Genomic DNA, 17595 nt, shown 5'->3' with positions numbered 1-17595 from the left:
AGCATTAGAATAGAGGATCTCTAAGATCCTTACTACTTTAGGATTGACCTACTCCAAGGCATTTTGTGGTTTGCAGTGGCTCAGTTTTATTATTCTGCTGTAGTTGAGTATCCATAAGGGCATAGCTGAAATCGCACTATTTAATTAGTCATTCAAGTAGTGATATTATCAGCTATTATCTTTTATTTTTCCCTTAATATGTGGTCTTCTGAAAATAGAAAACTAAATTAAGCATTTTACCAAAAGTTTGTGGCAGAATTAACAAGATGAACATATGTAAAGTGACTAATAATGTCCATGACATAGGTGTTCACTAAAGAGGACCTATTTTTATAATTAACAAAGTCTACTCAGAATGCTGAGGAAACTTTCTGGTTATTCTTCCATCTCTGATAAAGAATAGACAAGTGATTTATTTACAAATTAACTGATACATTCACAAGGTTAGATGTGCTCCTTAGAAGGTTCTGGAAAAGGGATAATGACAATGCTCATTTCTCCTATGTATTTCCTCTGTCATACTTTTCTCTGTACTAACCCATTCATTAGATGTTCATAAGCAACATTTGTTTAGATCAGAAAAAAAAAATCCCAATATGCTATTCAAACTCCAAGTTTTACTGGGTTTGAATATTCAGTGTGTTCAGTTTGTGGGTGCACATACTGGATGATTTTGTAGGTCACATTTATACCATGTGTAAGTTAAACAGAAAGATTATAGACAAAAAAATGCCAATTAGTTCTGCTTCTTATTTCATTTTTCTGAGAACAATTGTTAAAAATGAGTTCACGATTAATTTTAAAACTTTGAAGCCGCACTTCCATTTTTTGTTCTGATAGAAATAAATACCAGTCTGTCTCATTATATTCTTCATGGGCTATACTGCCAGATGATTCTACCTGATCTTTCAGGGATTTTCAGAAGTGGATGAATTTATACATAGTTATAGCCTAAGAATTTCTTTTTTATAGTGGGAAGAAGACTGTCCTCTAGAGGGATGTAGTAGGTACATTTTCAAGGACCCTGGGTTTTTGCCACTATCTCCCCCCGTAATGTACTCCCAACCATTCTTTTCTGGGCTTGAAGGTAGGATTTGCTTTTGCCCAAGTGTCTTGACACATAGCAGAATATGTGTAATTCCAGTGGTGAACAATATTTTGGCTGAGTGAGGAGTCCAGTAAAAAAGAACCCATCAGAGATCAGTGTTGCTGGGTTCAACAGCATTGATTGAAAAGTGGAGGTGGATGAATGATTGAGGAACTAAGAGCTACAACCCTATAAAAGAAAATGTATATGGCATAATGCCAAAATAAAATAGATCATTTTTAAAATTTATTGTTTATTTTTTATTTAAATTCAGTTAATTAACATAACGTATTACTAGTTTCAGGGGTAGAGTTTAGTGATTCACCAGTTTTATATAATATCCGTAGCTCATTGCATCACATACTCTCCTTAATGTCCATCACCCAGTTACCTCATTGCCCCACACCCCTCCCCTCCAGCAACACTCAGTTTGCTTTCTATGATTAAGAGTCTCTTCTGGTTTTTCTCCCTGTCTAATTTTGTCTTGTTTTATTTTTTCCACCCTTCCCCTATGATCTTGTTTGTTTCTTAAATTATGCATATGAATGAGATCATTTGATAATTGTCTTTCTCTGATTAACTTATTTAACTTAGCATAATACCCTCTAGTTCCATCCATGTCATTGCAAATGGCAAGATTTTTTTTTTTTTTTTTTTATGGCTGAGTAGTATTCTATTGCATATATATACCACATCTTATTTATCCATTCATCTGTTGATAGACATATGGGCTCTTTCCATAGTTTGGCTATGTGGACATTGCTGCCATAAACATTGGGGTACAGGTGCCCCTTTGGATCACTACATGTATATCTTTGGGGTAAGTCCCTAGTAATGCATTTGCTGCATCATAGGATAGCTCTATTTTCAACTTTTTGGGGAACCTCCACACTGTTTTCCAGAGTGATTGTACCAGCTGTAGGGGACAGTTCCCCTTTCTCTGCATCCTCACCAACATGTGTCATTTGCTGACTTGTTAATTTTAGCCATTCTGACTGGTGTGAGGTGGTGTCTTATTGTGGTTTTGATTTGTTTTTCCCTGAGGCCCAGTGATGTTGAACATTCTTTGGAGGAATGTCTGTTCATGTGTTCTGCCCATTTGTTGATTCGATTATTTTTGTTCTTTGGGTGTTGAGTTTGATAAGTTCTTTATAGATTTTGGAGAGTAGTCCTTTATCTGACAAGATAATTTTTAATATCTTCTTCCATTGTGTCAGTTGTCTTTTGGTTTTGTTAACTCTTTCCTTTGATGTGCAAAAATTTTTTTTTATCTTGATGAAGTCCAGTAGTTCATTTTTGGCTTTGTTTACCTTGCCTTGGACATGTGTCTAGAAAGAAGTTGCTGCAGCTGAGGTCACAGAGGTTTCAGCTTGTGTTCTTTTCTAGGATTTTGATGGATTCCTGTCTCACATTTAGGTCTTTTATCTATTTTGAGTCTATTTTTGTGTGTGGTGTACATATATGGTCCAGTTTCATTCTTCTGCATGTGGCTGTCCAATCTTCCCAACACCATTTTTTGAACACAGTGTCTTCTTTTCCATTGGATATTCTTTTCTGCTTTGTTGAAGATTAGTTGACCATAAAGTTGAGAGTCCATTTCTGTGTTCTCTATTATGTACCACTGATCTGTGTTTGTTTTTGTGCCAGTAGCATACTATTTTGATGATTACAGCTTTGTAACAGAGCTTAAAGTCTGGACTTGTGATGCCACCAGTTTTGGTTTTCTTTTTCAACATTCCCTTGGCTATTTGGGGTCTTTTCTGGTTCCATACAAACGTTAGGGTTATCTCTTTCAGCTCTGTGAAGAAAGTGGATGGTATTTTGATAGGATTGCTTTGAATGTGTAGATTGCTGTAGGTAGCATAGAAATTTTAACAACATTTGTTCTTCCAATCCATTAGCATGGAACATTTTTCCATTTCTTTGTGTGTTCCTCAATTTATTTCATGACTGTTCTATAATTTGCTGGGTATAGATCCTTTGCATCTTTGGTTACTTTTATTCTTCGGTATATTATTTATGGTTTTTGGTGCAGTTATAAATGGGATCAACTCCTTAATTTCTGTTTCTTCTGTCTCATTGTTAGTGTATAGAAATGTGACTAATTTCTGTACACTGACTTTTTTATCCTGACACTTTGCTAAATTCTTATATGAGTTCTAACAATTTGGGGGTGGAGTCTTTTGGGTTCTCCCCACAGAGTATCATTTCATCTGTGAAGAGTGAAAGTTTGACTTCTTCTTTGTTGATCTAGATGTCTTTTATATCTTTTTCTTGTCTGATTGCTGAAGCTAGGAATTCAAATACTATGTTGAATAACAGTGGTGATAGTGGATATCCTTGCCATGTTCCTGACCTTAGAGAAAATACCATTGAGAATATCATTGTATTTAATTTTATTTTTGTACATATATAAGTTTTTCTCTTGTTAAAATTTTGGGATCTAGTTTTGTAACAAACAGAACAAATGTACACAGGACCCAATGTACTGCTCTGTTCAGTTCACCTGATGGTATGCTCTTCTTGCTCTTCTTTTTCTTCTTCTTCTTCCTCTCCTCCATCTCCTCCTCCCCTTCCTCCCTCCTCCAACTCCTCCTCCTCCTCCTCCTCCTTCTTCTTCTTCTTCTTCTTCTTCTTCTTCGTTTTTTGTTTCAGGTCTCTTCTGATTTGTTTAGTGTTTATTTCTCAGGGGTCAATGTTGCCTTTTCAGTATTTTGTTCTCTTACTCATCTGTTCTTCTCTGGACAGAATGACATAACAGAAAACTGACCTCAAGAAAGAGAATTTGAGGGACCTAATAAGTATGGATATAAGTAAGATGTCACAGAATGGGCTTGAAAAAAACATAAGAGACACTAGAAAATTACTTTCTGGATAAATAAAAGAACTAAAATCTAATCAAGTCAAAATCAAGGCTATTAATGAGATATAATAAACAAATGGAGTCTCTAACTGCTAGGATAAAGGAGGCAGAAGAGAGAATAGTAATATAAAAGACAAAATAGTGGAGAATAAAGAAAAAAGATAGATAAGCAACTACTGAATAATGAGGGGAGAACCCAAAGTGATGCCATAAAGTGAAACAACATTAGAATAATTGGGATCCCAGAAGAATTTGGGCTGGGTGGGGTGGGGTGGGCAGAAGGTATATTAAAGCAAATTGTAGCAGAGAACTTCCCTAATTTGGGGAAGGAAACAGACATCAAAATCTAGGAGGCACAGAGAACTCCCCTCAAAATCAATAAAAATAAGTCAACATCTCCATATGTAATAGTGAAACTTGCAAATCTTAGAGACAGAGAGAAAATCCTGAAAGTGACTCAGGACAAGAGGTCTATAACCACAAGGGTAGAAAAAATGAGACTGGCAAAAGACCTATCTACCAAAACCTGGGCCAGAAAGGACTAACATGGTATATTTAGGGTCCCAAATGAGAAAAAATATGCAACCAAGAATATTTTATCCAGCAAGGCTGTCATTAAAAATAGAAGGAGAAATAAAAAGCTTCCAGGACAAACAGAAACTAAAAGAATTTGTGATCACTAGACCAGACTTGCAAGAAATATTAAAGGGGATCCTTTAAGTAAAGAGAGAGCCCAAAACTAAGATAGACGAGAAAGGAACAGAGACAGTATACAGAAACAGTGACTTTACATGTAGAACAATGGCACTAAATTCACATCTTTCAGTAGTTACTCTGAATTTAAATGGGCTAGATGCCCCAATCAAAAAGACACAGGATATCAGATTGGATAAAAAAGCAAGACCCATTGATAAGCGGTTCGCAAGAGAGTTGTTTTAGACCCAAAGACACCTCCAGATTGAAAGTGAGGGGGTGGAAAACAATTTATTGTGTTAATGGACATCAAAAGAAAGCTGGGGTAGCAATCCTTACATCAGACAAATTAGATTTTATTTTTTTTTAAATATATTATTTGTTTATTTGACAGAGAGATCACAAGTAGAGGCAGGCAGAGAGGCAGGTGGGGGAGGGGGAGGGGAGGCAGGCTCCCTGCTGAGCAGAGAGCCCAATATGGGGCTCAATCCCAGGACCCTGGGATCATGACCTGAGCTGAAGGCGGAGGCTTAACCCACTGAGTCATCCAGGTGCTCCCAGACAAATTAGATTTTAAACCACACACTAATAAGTGATGAGGAAGGACACTATATCATTACTAAAGGGTCTATCCAACGAAAAGACCTAACAATTATAAATATTTATGATAATATGGGAGGAGCCAATTATATAAACAAATTAAGAAATTATATAAACAATTAATAACAAAATTAAAGAAACACTTTGATAATAGTACAATGATAGCAGGGGATTTTAACCCCCCACTCACTGCAATGGAAAGATCATCTAAGCAGAAAATCAACAAGGAAACCAGGGTTCTAAATGACACACTGAACAAGATGGACTTCACAGATATATACAGAGCATTCCATTCTAAAGCAACAGAATACATAGTCTTCTCAAGTGCATATGGTATATTCTCCAGTATAGATTACAAGTTAGGTCTCAACTGGTACCAAAACTTTGGGATCATTCCATGCATATTTTCAGACCACAGTGCTTTGAAACTTGAACTCAGTCATAAGAGGAAATTTGGAAAGAATTCAAATCCACGAGGGTAAAGAGCATCCTACTAAAGAATGAATGGGTCGACTAGGAGATTAAAGAAGAATTTTTAAAAATCATGTAACCAAATGAAAATGAAAACACAATTGTTCAACTCCTTTGGGATGCTGCATGGGTGGTCCTAAGAGAGAAGTACCTAGCAATACAAGCCTTTCTCAAAAAAGAAGTAAAGTCTCGAAAAAAAACCTGACCTTATAAAAGGAGCTAGAGTAAGAACAGCAAATAAAGCCTAAGCCTAGCAGAAGAAGAAAATAAAGATTAGAGCAGAAATCAATAAGACAGAAACCAAAAGAACAGTAGAGCAGATAAATCTAGGAGATGGTTCTCTGAAAGAATTAATAAGATGGATAAACCCCTAGCCAGACTTACAAAGAAGATGAGAAAAAGGACCCAAATTAATAAAATAATGAATGAAAGAGGAGGGATCACAACCAACACCGAAGAAATGCAAACATAAGAATGTATTATAAACAACTATATGCCCATGAATTAGAAAATGTGGAAGAAATGGATCCATTCCTAGAAATACATGAACTACCAAAGCTGAAACAGGAAGAAATAGAAAAACTGAACAGACCATAACCAGCAAGCAAACTGAAGCAGTAATCAAAAATCTTAACAAACAATAGTCCAGAGTTGGATGGTTTCCCAGAGGTATCCTACCAAACATTTAAAAAATAATTAATACCTTTTCTTCTGAAGCTGTTTCAAAAAATAGAAATGGAAGGAAAACTTTCAAAATTTTCCTATGAGGCCAGCATTACTTTGATCCCCAAATCAAAGACTCCACCAAAAAGAATTAGGGACCAATATCTCTGATGAACTTGGATGCAGACATTCTCATAAAGATACTAGCCAATAGGATCCAACAGTACAATAAAAGGATTATTCACCACAACCAATTGGGGTTTATTCCTGGGCTGCAAGGGTGGTTCAACATCCACAGATCAATCAATGTGATACACTACATAAATAAAAGAAAGGACAAGAACCATATGATTCTGTCAATAGATATAGAAAAATCATTTGACAAGGTACAGCATTGTTTCTTGATTAAAACTCTTTACAGTGTAGGGATAGAGGGAACATACCTCAATATCATAAAAGCCATATATGAAAAGCCTCCTCAAATATACACATTTTTATTCCTTTCCTATACCATAATTAATTTTGATGATTGATCATTATTTTTTGAGTCTTTTGTCAGAAATTTGCAAATGTTCATTCATTCTAAATATAGCTTGGCCCTGAGAAAAAAAGTCAAAATCATACTCCTTATTCCCCATAGAATGCATTCTAAGGCTAAACTTAATTTCCTAATTGATGGAATTTTTGGATCTCTTTTAACAGTCTTTTTGCAATGATTTATGTTTCACCATGAAAGCAGTGATACATTTCTATATTTTGAATAAATTGATCATGGGCAAATATCCAGGGTTTTCAGGTACACGAACAGGAAATTGGATTTTTAGAGATTCTGTGTTTCCAACCAAAAATATTTTGAAACAAAATAGCTTAAAAACACAAGAAAACAGAACCAATTAGTTGGCTATATTTGTCTTTACAGAAACACAAATACATCCACTGGCAGAACATTAAAAAAAATTCAGCGTTATCTTATATTTAACTTTAAAAATAAACAGCGGCCTTGCCCTTTTAGGAAATTTTTATAATTTTCTGCTTTTGCTGAGAATCTATATGACCTTTGTACCACCCATGTGCTGAGGAACACCATAACACTGTTAACATTGATCTTCTTTTCTGTTAATGTTCCATCAAATTCCCTCTAAGGCTTTCTCTTCCTTGTGGGCAGCGTTAGTATAAGCTACTCTACTTGAAAATCCATATTCTGCTTGCTATCTATAGCAATTAATAAATGATTTTGTTTATCAGCCATTAGTCCCTATATCATTAATCAAAAAAAGCTAGATATTCTGTTTGTTCTTCAATATGGCAGAACAGGTGATGAGAGAGCACATGAAAAGAGAAAAAAAGGAAGCAATTTTATTTTATGTGATGAGAGAAACAGTGTAGATTAAAAACCATTTCAAAATGATTCCTGGCCCTAGACTTTAAAAACTGTTTCAACACAGTTTATGATATACACATGTAAGAGGATATTCAACAAATACCTTTAAGATTTTTCTGTCAGGTCCTGTGTAAGAGTTAAGAACCTTGGGTACTTTGCCGTGTTTCATTTTCAGCCAACCCACATCGCCCAGCAGAGAAATTTATAGCTAAATGATCAGATAAGTTAGTATGTGTTTTATAACCTCTCATCTTCTCTCGTTGTGCTTCCTGCTTCTCTTGGGTGTCTCCATGCCAGGAAACCCAGCATTTTGTCCACCTTTTCCTTATCAGAGGCTTAGAGTCCCATTTGGCATACATAGTTCCACCCGACTTCCCTTGAAGACCTGGCTGCATCTCTTTAACATAAATTTAAAGCTGTGTTGCATTAAGTAAGCTGAAAGCAACACCATGCAATCCCAGAAGGAAGTTAAGATCTGTGGGGAGCAAGATGAGAAATTTGCCTGCCAAACATCATAAGCTCTGTCTTCTCTAAATGGCTAATTTACTTCCAAATTTACATTGCTCAATAATCAGATACATTTCTCAACTAGAGAATATGCTCTTTGAAGGCAGGAATAGTGTGTGTTTTTCCTTTGCCAACACCATAATGTATTGCAGAAAGTAGCGTCTCAATATTGTATGTTCACTAATTGATGCTTAATAGAAATAAATTGAAATTAATTTCAAAGTCATAAAGATAAGTTTGGAACGTGGGCTAATTACTTCTTAATTGATAAAGATATTGAGTTGAATATGTTTATTAAACAGCTATTCATTAAGCAGCTTCTTTACTGTGGATCTGTGCTAGGTGCTAGAGATACACCGAGGTGTTCGAGATACACCAGTGTACAAGATGGACATGGACCCTGGGTGTGAAATACATTCACATTAAAAAATGATTTAAAATAAGGCAACACTGAAGTAACCCACTATAGTAATCAACCAGACACATTATTTTAAAGCTTAAAGTTCACTAGTATCTTACTGTTTTTAAGTAATCTGTATGCCCAAATTGGGCTTGAACTCATGATCTCAAGATCAAGAGTCAAATGCTTACTGACTGAGCCGTCCAGGTATACCTGAAACTAATATTACACTATGTTTTAACTAACCAGAATTTAAGAAAATATTAATTAAAAAGTTTATTAGTATCTTTGACTTTCTCTTTTTTAATCATAATATTTCTAAATTAACATACACCTAATACTTAAAATTACTTTTTCTGAAATTGATATGACTTTACTGTAGAGATTTACAATGGTTGTTTTTTGGTTTTGTTTTTTTAAATCAGGCTCCACACCCAGTGTGGGGCTTTAATGCAGGACCCTGAAATCAAGAATCGCATGTTCTACTAACTGAGCCTGCCAGGTGCCCCTGTTGTAGATTTAATATCACATCTGTAGAGCACAGTGGGACATCAGGCCTGCCTGACATTCCTGATTCTGTTTTAATTCTTGCAGTCCTGTATCTGAACATGGAGTGGGGGGGGTTCTTTTTTGAAATAAATTTGTTGGGGAGGAGCACCTTATTTTTCAATATAAAGGGCAATCACTCTGCGTTGTGCTAGTATTTTCTTCCACATAATGATCCTTTTAGGTAGAAAGTAAGATTTGTGCTTGTTTATGTAACTCTATCCCCTTTGCTTTTCTAAATATAATCCATTGTCCGTTTTTCCTTGAATACCTATGGTCACAAAGTGTAAAGACAATAATGTACCAGAAAGTATTTTTAAACTATGAAATACTGTTGGTTTGCTGACTATTATTCACGTCAAATGAAGCCTGCCCTAAATCTGGACTAAGTGGGAAATATTGTGAAACATATGCCTTGTATAATCACATTTTTCTGCAATATTCATGTATTATGGAGAAAGAAAGAGCAGGATAGAGAATGTGAAGCCAAGAGAAGGCAATGATTTAACAGCTGTTATTCCTAGGGGGTCAAATTACTGTAGCAAAACCTTTTATTTTCTTCTTTATATTTTTCCTTTCTAATCTTTTGAACAAAACAATATATATATAGATACATATATATATACATATATATATAAAGAAATGAGCCTCTGGACATTTGTCTTCATAGTTTCTAGAGACTCAAATTTTATACCTATCCAGATAGGTAGACATCAGCACTGTGTTATTTGAGGACAGATAGGAAGGTACCCCCTACACACACACATACAAAAAAGCCATCCACATCATATATATTTATCTCTTTGTCAGTATTTTAAAATGCAGGTGCTTTGGGCAAGGGTCATTATGTCACAAATACCTTTTAATGGGCCAGATTTTCAGGTCATGCTTTTTCATAATGTAAAAGTATTGATTGGAAATTGGTGTGAAATAAGGCATGTAAATGCTTTTAGTTATTATCTGTGACCTTGGAAAAGATCCTAAAATTCTGCACTTGAATTACATCCTCCTATGTATAAGATCAATAAGATTCCTCCAAGCTCTAGAAGTTAGTAATTCTGTGATTGTCCCAAGTTTAATGTGTGATTCTTTTTCATGCGATTAGTCACCTACTTCTCTAGCCACATCTAAGGCATCCAGACCCGGCTCCTTGGGGTGGGTGGGAGTTGGGAGAGAGACAGAAAAAAGAAAATGAAATAGCATTTTTAATGTACTCCTGGCAAGGAATTTTGCTTCTACTTCACAACCACCCTGAGAAGCAGCATTATTTTCCTGTTTGAAAAAAAGAAAGCCAAGAATCAGGATATTATTAAGTTATTAATGTTAGTATGACTAACAAATAGTGGAGTTGGGAAATGGAGCCCTGGTATACTTGTAGCTAAAGTCCCTGCCCCTTCTACCATCCCAAACTCCCTCTCAAAAAGAAATCGTAACCTCTAGGATGGGGACAGGAAAGTGCTTCCAAGCCAATTTTCTCTTCTTGCTGCTTGCCCTTGCGTCAGTTCTAAAATGACAGCTTGCATTCCTGTAGTTTCTCAGAATGCTTTGAGAGGTGACTCTATTTTCAGTAGTTTTCAAAATACTGTTGCCTTGTCCTTCAACGCCTTTCTGTCTCTCAGAGAAATATGAAGATTAATATCCAAAAGGATAGAAACTTTGAGGTTGAGGATGATTAAGTACTTGGATACTTTTAGGATAAAAGACTGCTCAAGTTCAGAATGGGGGTATTTTGTGGAGAGGTACATAAGAGATTTCTTCCTTGAGAATCTTTTCCTTCATGTTTCTCAACCCTAGAAGTTGAGGAGGCATGAATCTGACAAAGCAAAGACAGTGGTTTAATACCAGCTCAGTAATTGTATTGCTCTTCCAACTGTGAATTTAGGTTTTTGTTTTGTGTGACTGCAAGCAACAGGAACTGACCATGGCTACTATAAGGAAAAGGGAAAGGAAAAGAAAAGGAAATTTATTGTAAAGCTGTGTGTGTGTGTGTGTGTGTGTGTGTGTGTGTGTGTGTGTGTGTCTGTGTATCTGTGTTGTGGTTAGGGTGGTATTGGTGTAGCAGGCTCATGGACTCATGAGCTGGAGGGCCAAGCTTCCTTGGGAACACCTAGGGATTACAGGAGCTCTAGAGAAATCAGCCACAAGAAGTGTAACAACAGTCTTTTAAAAGAGACACTCAGTCTAGTTCACATCAGCACAGTTCCTAAAGGAATACCTCCAACAGTTCCCATATGCCTGCACCATTCACTCCAGACTCAGAGTCCCAAAGAGTGTCCAGTTGATCAAACCCTAAGTCAGCAGAAAGAGAACAGATTAGTCCCTTAGGCTTTTTTGTGTGAGACTGGTTATACTTTCAAGATTAGGCCCAAAGAGGAATTCCATAAAAGGAGGTCAAAGATGCAACTCTGAGAGACCAGACAGATAAGAGAAAATTCTATGTGGTTTCTTATAGTTAGAGTCATAAGACAAATTGAGTATGTACTCATTGTGAAGAAATTGTGTTTGGTTTTGTGTGTGTGTGTGTGTGTGTGTGTAAAAATGAACAAAACCTTATATGGTATAAATTTTCCTAATTTCTTAATGATATAAATGGTTAATTTCCCTCCCATTTTTCTCTTGAATTAATTTTTTTTTAAATTTTGATTTTATTCTTTGTAAAAGACTGTTTGGGAAGATATTAAAGAGAACTTCAGAGCTGATTTTTCAACATACTGCAGTAGGTACAAATCACTGCTGGTATTTTATTCTGAAATTGTCTGAATCAATTAAAGCAGACTCAGATCTACATACAGGTAGATATAATTATGTAGATGCAATTGACTTCAAAATGACCGGATTTTATCTTGCTTAAGTGGAACAGTGACATCTAGTGCCTGCAAAATTATGTCACTGGATCTGAAGGAAGATGAAAATAGACATGCCTTTAGGTTGACTGAAGATGGATGAAGGATCATTTACTCGTTAATCTGCAGAGATTGGTCTGTTCTCCATTTTCATGGGCACCACATTAATGACTGCAATTCCTTCCTCGCTGTTTTCCTTAGTTCTGGACTCACCGCATACTAATATATTGTTCTTCTATTTACAATTGTTTAAGGGATTCCTATATTGTATCTCTCCCTCTTTCCTACCAATCTTTTTTCCTGTTATTTCTTAAAACATATGCCCAGTTTTGTCAGACTTGATTTCTTTACTTTCATAAAGAAAATCAGGTTATTTTTACTCCCACAACTTGAATTATATTCCCTTTGCCTGGAAGGTACTTCTCACTGTCTTTTGTCAAATTTTACTTATCTTTCAATTTTTATTTTCTGGGCATGTCTTCTCTTTCTCTTGTCTTTCTAAACTGTTTCTTATCTGAATTTCTGTAGCATTCACACTGTTTATAACTCGATGTTTAGTTACAGTCTGTCGTGAATTAATTGCTGTTGTTTCTATTTATAGGATAATTTGGTTGCATTTATTAGACTATAAATTTCTCGAGTTCAGGAAATTCCTATACTTCTTCTAAATACCCTTTTCAAATTGTTTGAACATGTCATTTAATAATTAATACAATTTTTGATAGGTTTGTTGAAATTTTGATTTTCTATAATTTTTGATAGTTTATTTTGATATATTTTGATAGGCTTAATATAATATTGGTTTCTGCTTTGCAACAAACAGTATTCCATGTGGTTAAAAAAAGAGCCATATGACCTTGATCAGTTGGATAAGATGTTAAACAAATTATAAGAATTTCTCTTTATCTGATATTTATACAGGTAGATTGATATGTATATAAAACACTAAATCATAAATTTACTGTCCATAAAAGATACAACTGGAAGAAATTACTAAATATAATTAACATAATTCTTTAATTTATAGATGAGGATATGCAGGCTTAAATTAATTGAATTTTATGTGTATATGTATATACAAGCATATTTTATATATACATGTACTGAGAGCATATTCAAGAAAAAGAATTAAGGCTCCTTACAAAACTTTATACACTATAATAATGAAATATTTTATACTTTATACACTATATAATACATTTTTTTAGCCATGAGATAATAATGAAATATTTTATATTGATGTATATTTCACATATTGAGCAATTATTGCATCTGATGACTCTTTGATCTTTATAATCACATTGTAAATGATCTCCATTTTACAAATTTTTTATATACACTTGTTAAAATATTTTTTGTAACTGGTGTTCTGCTAGGTGCTGGGGTACAAAGATGAATAGCACTTGGCTCCCCAGCTTTGAGGGTTTTTCCATTGGTTCTGGCAGATGAAGCCAAAGCTGAAGAGTCTAAGAAGCCAGGATCATGCAATAATAGCCAGAGATCCAGCTAGTAGGGCTGAAATTGTGTCTCAAAATGCAGAATTGTTTCCACGTTATGTTGTTACCTTTGCTTGGAATTAGTTTGGAAATGAGGTACCTAATGACAACATATAAACTTACAAAGAAAGTACAGTTCTCATTCCTCAGGAAATGATTTTGCCATTTAATTTGCAGAAACAGAATAGCCACAGAAAGTAACTTAGCTTTATCATTCCTTTTTTTTTTTTTTTAATTATTGTGTTTATTTATTTGACAGAGAGACAGAGCAAGAGAGAGGGAGAGCGGGAGCACAAGGGGTAGAGCAGGGAGGGTGCAGAGGCAGAGGCTGAGGGAGAGGCAGGTTCTCTGCTGAGGAGGGAGCCTGACTTGGGGCTCTAACCCAGGACCCCCGGGATCATGACTTGAGCTGAAGGCAGACACTTAGCTGAGTAAGCCCCCCAGTCTTCCCAGATTTATCATTCTTAAATTTAAACTGATGTATCAGTGTTCATTGGGAAATGGGTTGTTGTTTCCCAGAAGAAACAGAATTTGTAGTAGAGTGAACACTTTTCTGCTTTTTAAGTAGAGAGGTTTGGACTTTCTTTGGTACCTCTTTTATACATCCACACCACTGCCTCCATTCCTATATAGCCAGGAATGGTTTCCCAAGATATCCATCTTGAAACAACAAATAGCAAGCACTTGTCTTGGTATCTGCTCCTGTTGTGTTTTCTTATTTCCTTTCATTTTCCTTGTTTATATTATAGTCTTTATTGTACCAATCTATACTACTCAGTGTTTCTTACTCTGTGTACCTGGACACCTACAACATCAAGAAGCAGAGAAAAATTTACCAAAGTAAGAGATTTGAAATTCACATTATACAATTCTAATCTAATAGCAATGAGTGGTCTGGAAGAAAAATCTTTCCATTTCAATTATAGCAAATAATTTTGATTGCATAACTCCATTTTTTTCCTCATTAAAGTTACTGGACTTTTAAACTATGAAATCACCTCTTTTAAGTAAGTAGCAGCTTTTAAACATCTATAGTAGAAGAAAATTTAGAGATCCAAAAGTGTTGCAGTTATTACCTTAGTAAATTTCTGAAAGAAAGATAGCAAATATAACTAGTAAGGATATAAAAAAAAATGCCCGATTCAGCATAAATATAGAATCTGAAAAGTTCACATGGCATGTTGAGAGATAAGAAGCCCACTGGGTATCTATGTAGAGGTGACTCAGGTTTCATAAAATGCAAGTCAGTTTTCTTTGAATCAGGAGTGCCTGAGTAAGCAACTGAACCTGTTGGTGGGTTTGTTTGCTGGTTTGTGTATGAACAACTCTTTTGCAACTATGTCAAAATAAAAGTTGTAGGGTTTTGGCTGGTGTCTTAACTTTCATAAATTAAATCTCTGGGTGGAGAGGGTAACAAGTTCATTATTTCACCAACTTTTAGCTACCATTTGCAGACATTTTATCCTTTTGACTCCGTCGAAATGACCTACTGGAACTGTAATTCTTTATGGCTAAAATTGGCTAATGTCTGCCTAGGTTGCCTAGCTCTTAGACATAATAGACACACAATAGACGCAGACTAAAGTAAACGGAAAAAAGGAGGTAGGATTTCCATATTCCAAACCGAACATTTTGAGTTGCAGATCCCACAGGGACAAATGGATACATAGTAAATAACTGTGAAGTCTTTGGCTTGGGTTCAGAGTATCTGAAATGGGGGAGGAGTTAGGTGCTTCAGATTTAAGGGGCAATAAAATGAACTAGGGGAATGAATACAAACTTTCTGTCTCATCCTCCCACATATTTTTGAATAAGATCAATACCCAAATATCTTGGCAAGGTGGGGGCTACTTAAAACATCACAAATTTATTTTGTGTAATGAACATTTATACATTTATTAAGTGATAATTATGGAAACACTCTACTTGGTACCATGAAATCAATAAAATGAAAAAAAAAAGCTTAGATTTTATAGCAGCAGCCATATTTTCCCTATTGTATATTTGTAGTATGTGTGTATATACATAAAAAGGTATGTATATGCATATATAATGTATGCACATATATATACATGCATATATGCATATGCATATACACACATATATGCATATGCATGTATGTGTATATGTGCACATATACATATATGCATATATATGTATGTATATACATGCATATATAATGTATGCATGTGTATACATATATAAGGTATGCATGTGTGTACATAACATATACATATTTAATAGAAAATGTGTCTACATTTCTTTTTACCTATGTCAGGGCTGAAAGTTAGCTATAAACAAACAGTTCCAAAGACAATGAAGAGAAAGTAGTTCTCACTAAGGGATTGTTTCACTAAGGAGTTGACTGAAGTTCTCTCTCCTATGAATTATATCTTTAATATAGTATAAACATTTGTCACTGTGTAATTTGAAATCTTATTTTATTTTAATTTTATTTTATTTTTTCAGTGTTTCAAGATTCATTGTGCACCACACCCAGTGCTCCATATAATACGTGCCCTCCTTAATACCCACCTCCAGCTTCACCCAACCCCCCACATCCCTCCCCTCCAAAACCCTCAGTTTGCTTCTCATAGTCCACAGTCTCTTGTGGTTCATCTCGCCCTCTGATTTCCCCCAACTCACTTCTCCTCTCCATCTCCCAGTGTCCTCCGTGTTATTCCTCATGCTCTGCAAGTAAGTGAAACCATATGATAATTGACTTTCTCTGCTTCACTAATTTCACTCAGCACAATCTCTTCCAGTCCTGTCCATGTTGATACAAAAGTTGGGTATTCATCCTTTCTGATGGAGCCATAATACTCCATAGTGTTTATGGACCACATCTTCCTTATCCATTCATCTATTGGAGAGCATCTTGGTTCTTTACACAGTTTGGCGACTATGGCCATTGCTGCTATGAACATTGGGGTACAGATGGCCAGATGGCCCTTCTTTTCACTACATCTGTATCTTTGGGGTAAATACCTAGTAGTGCAATTGTGGGGTCATAAGGTAGCTCTAGTTTTAATATCTTAAGGAATCTCCATCTCCACACTGTTTTCCAAAGTGGCTGCACTAACTTGCATTCCCACCAACAGTGTAAGAGGGCTCCCTTTTCTCTACATCCTCTCCAACACTTGTTGATTACTGTCTTGTTGATTCTGGCCATTGTAAGTGGAGTAAGGTGGTTTTTCAATGGGGTTTTGATTTGAATCTCCCTGATGGTTAATGATGATGAACATTTTTTCATGTGCCTATTAGCCATTTGTATATCTTCTTTGGAGAAGTGTCTGTTCATGTCTTCTGCCCACTTTTTGATGTGATTATCTGTTTTGTGTGTGTTGAGTTTGAGGAGTTCTTTATAGATCTTGGATATCAGCCCTTTGCCTTTAGTGTCATTTACAAATATCTTCTCCCATTCCTTGGTTGCCTCTTTGTTTTGTTGACTATTTCCTTTACTGTGCAGAAACTTTTTATCTTGAAAAAGTCTCAAAAGTTCATTTTTGCTTATGTTTCCTTTGCCTTTGGAGACATGTCTAGAAACAAGTTCCTGTGGCCAATGTCAAAGAGGTTACTGCCTATGTTCTCCTCTAGGATTTTGATAGATTCCTGCCTAATGTTGAAGTCTTTTATCCATTTCAAGTTTATCTTTGTGTATGGTATAGGAGAATGGTCGAGTTTCATTTTTCTATGCATAGCTGTCCAATGTTCCCAACACCATTTATTGAAGAGACTGTCTTTTTTCCCACTGTATATTTTTCCTGCTTTGTCAAAGGTTATTTAACCATAGAGTTGAGGGTCCATATCTGGGCTCTCTACTCTGTTCCACTTGTCTATATGTCTGTTTTTGTGCCAGTACCATGCTATCTTGGTGATCACAGCTTTGTAATAAAGCTTGAAATCAGGCAATGTGATGCCCCCAGTTTTGTTTTTCTTTTTCAACATTTCCTTAGCAATTGGGGGTCTTTTCTTGTTCCATACAAATTTTAGGATTATTTGTTCCAGCTCTTTGAAAAATGCAGGTGGAATTCTGAGTGGGATG

This window comes from Mustela nigripes, chromosome 3 (genome assembly GCF_022355385.1).
Source record: "Mustela nigripes isolate SB6536 chromosome 3, MUSNIG.SB6536, whole genome shotgun sequence".
Classification (NCBI taxonomy): domain Eukaryota; kingdom Metazoa; phylum Chordata; class Mammalia; order Carnivora; family Mustelidae; genus Mustela; species Mustela nigripes.
The sequence above is the reverse complement of the archived record's forward strand: the minus strand, read 5'-3'. Positions refer to the sequence as shown.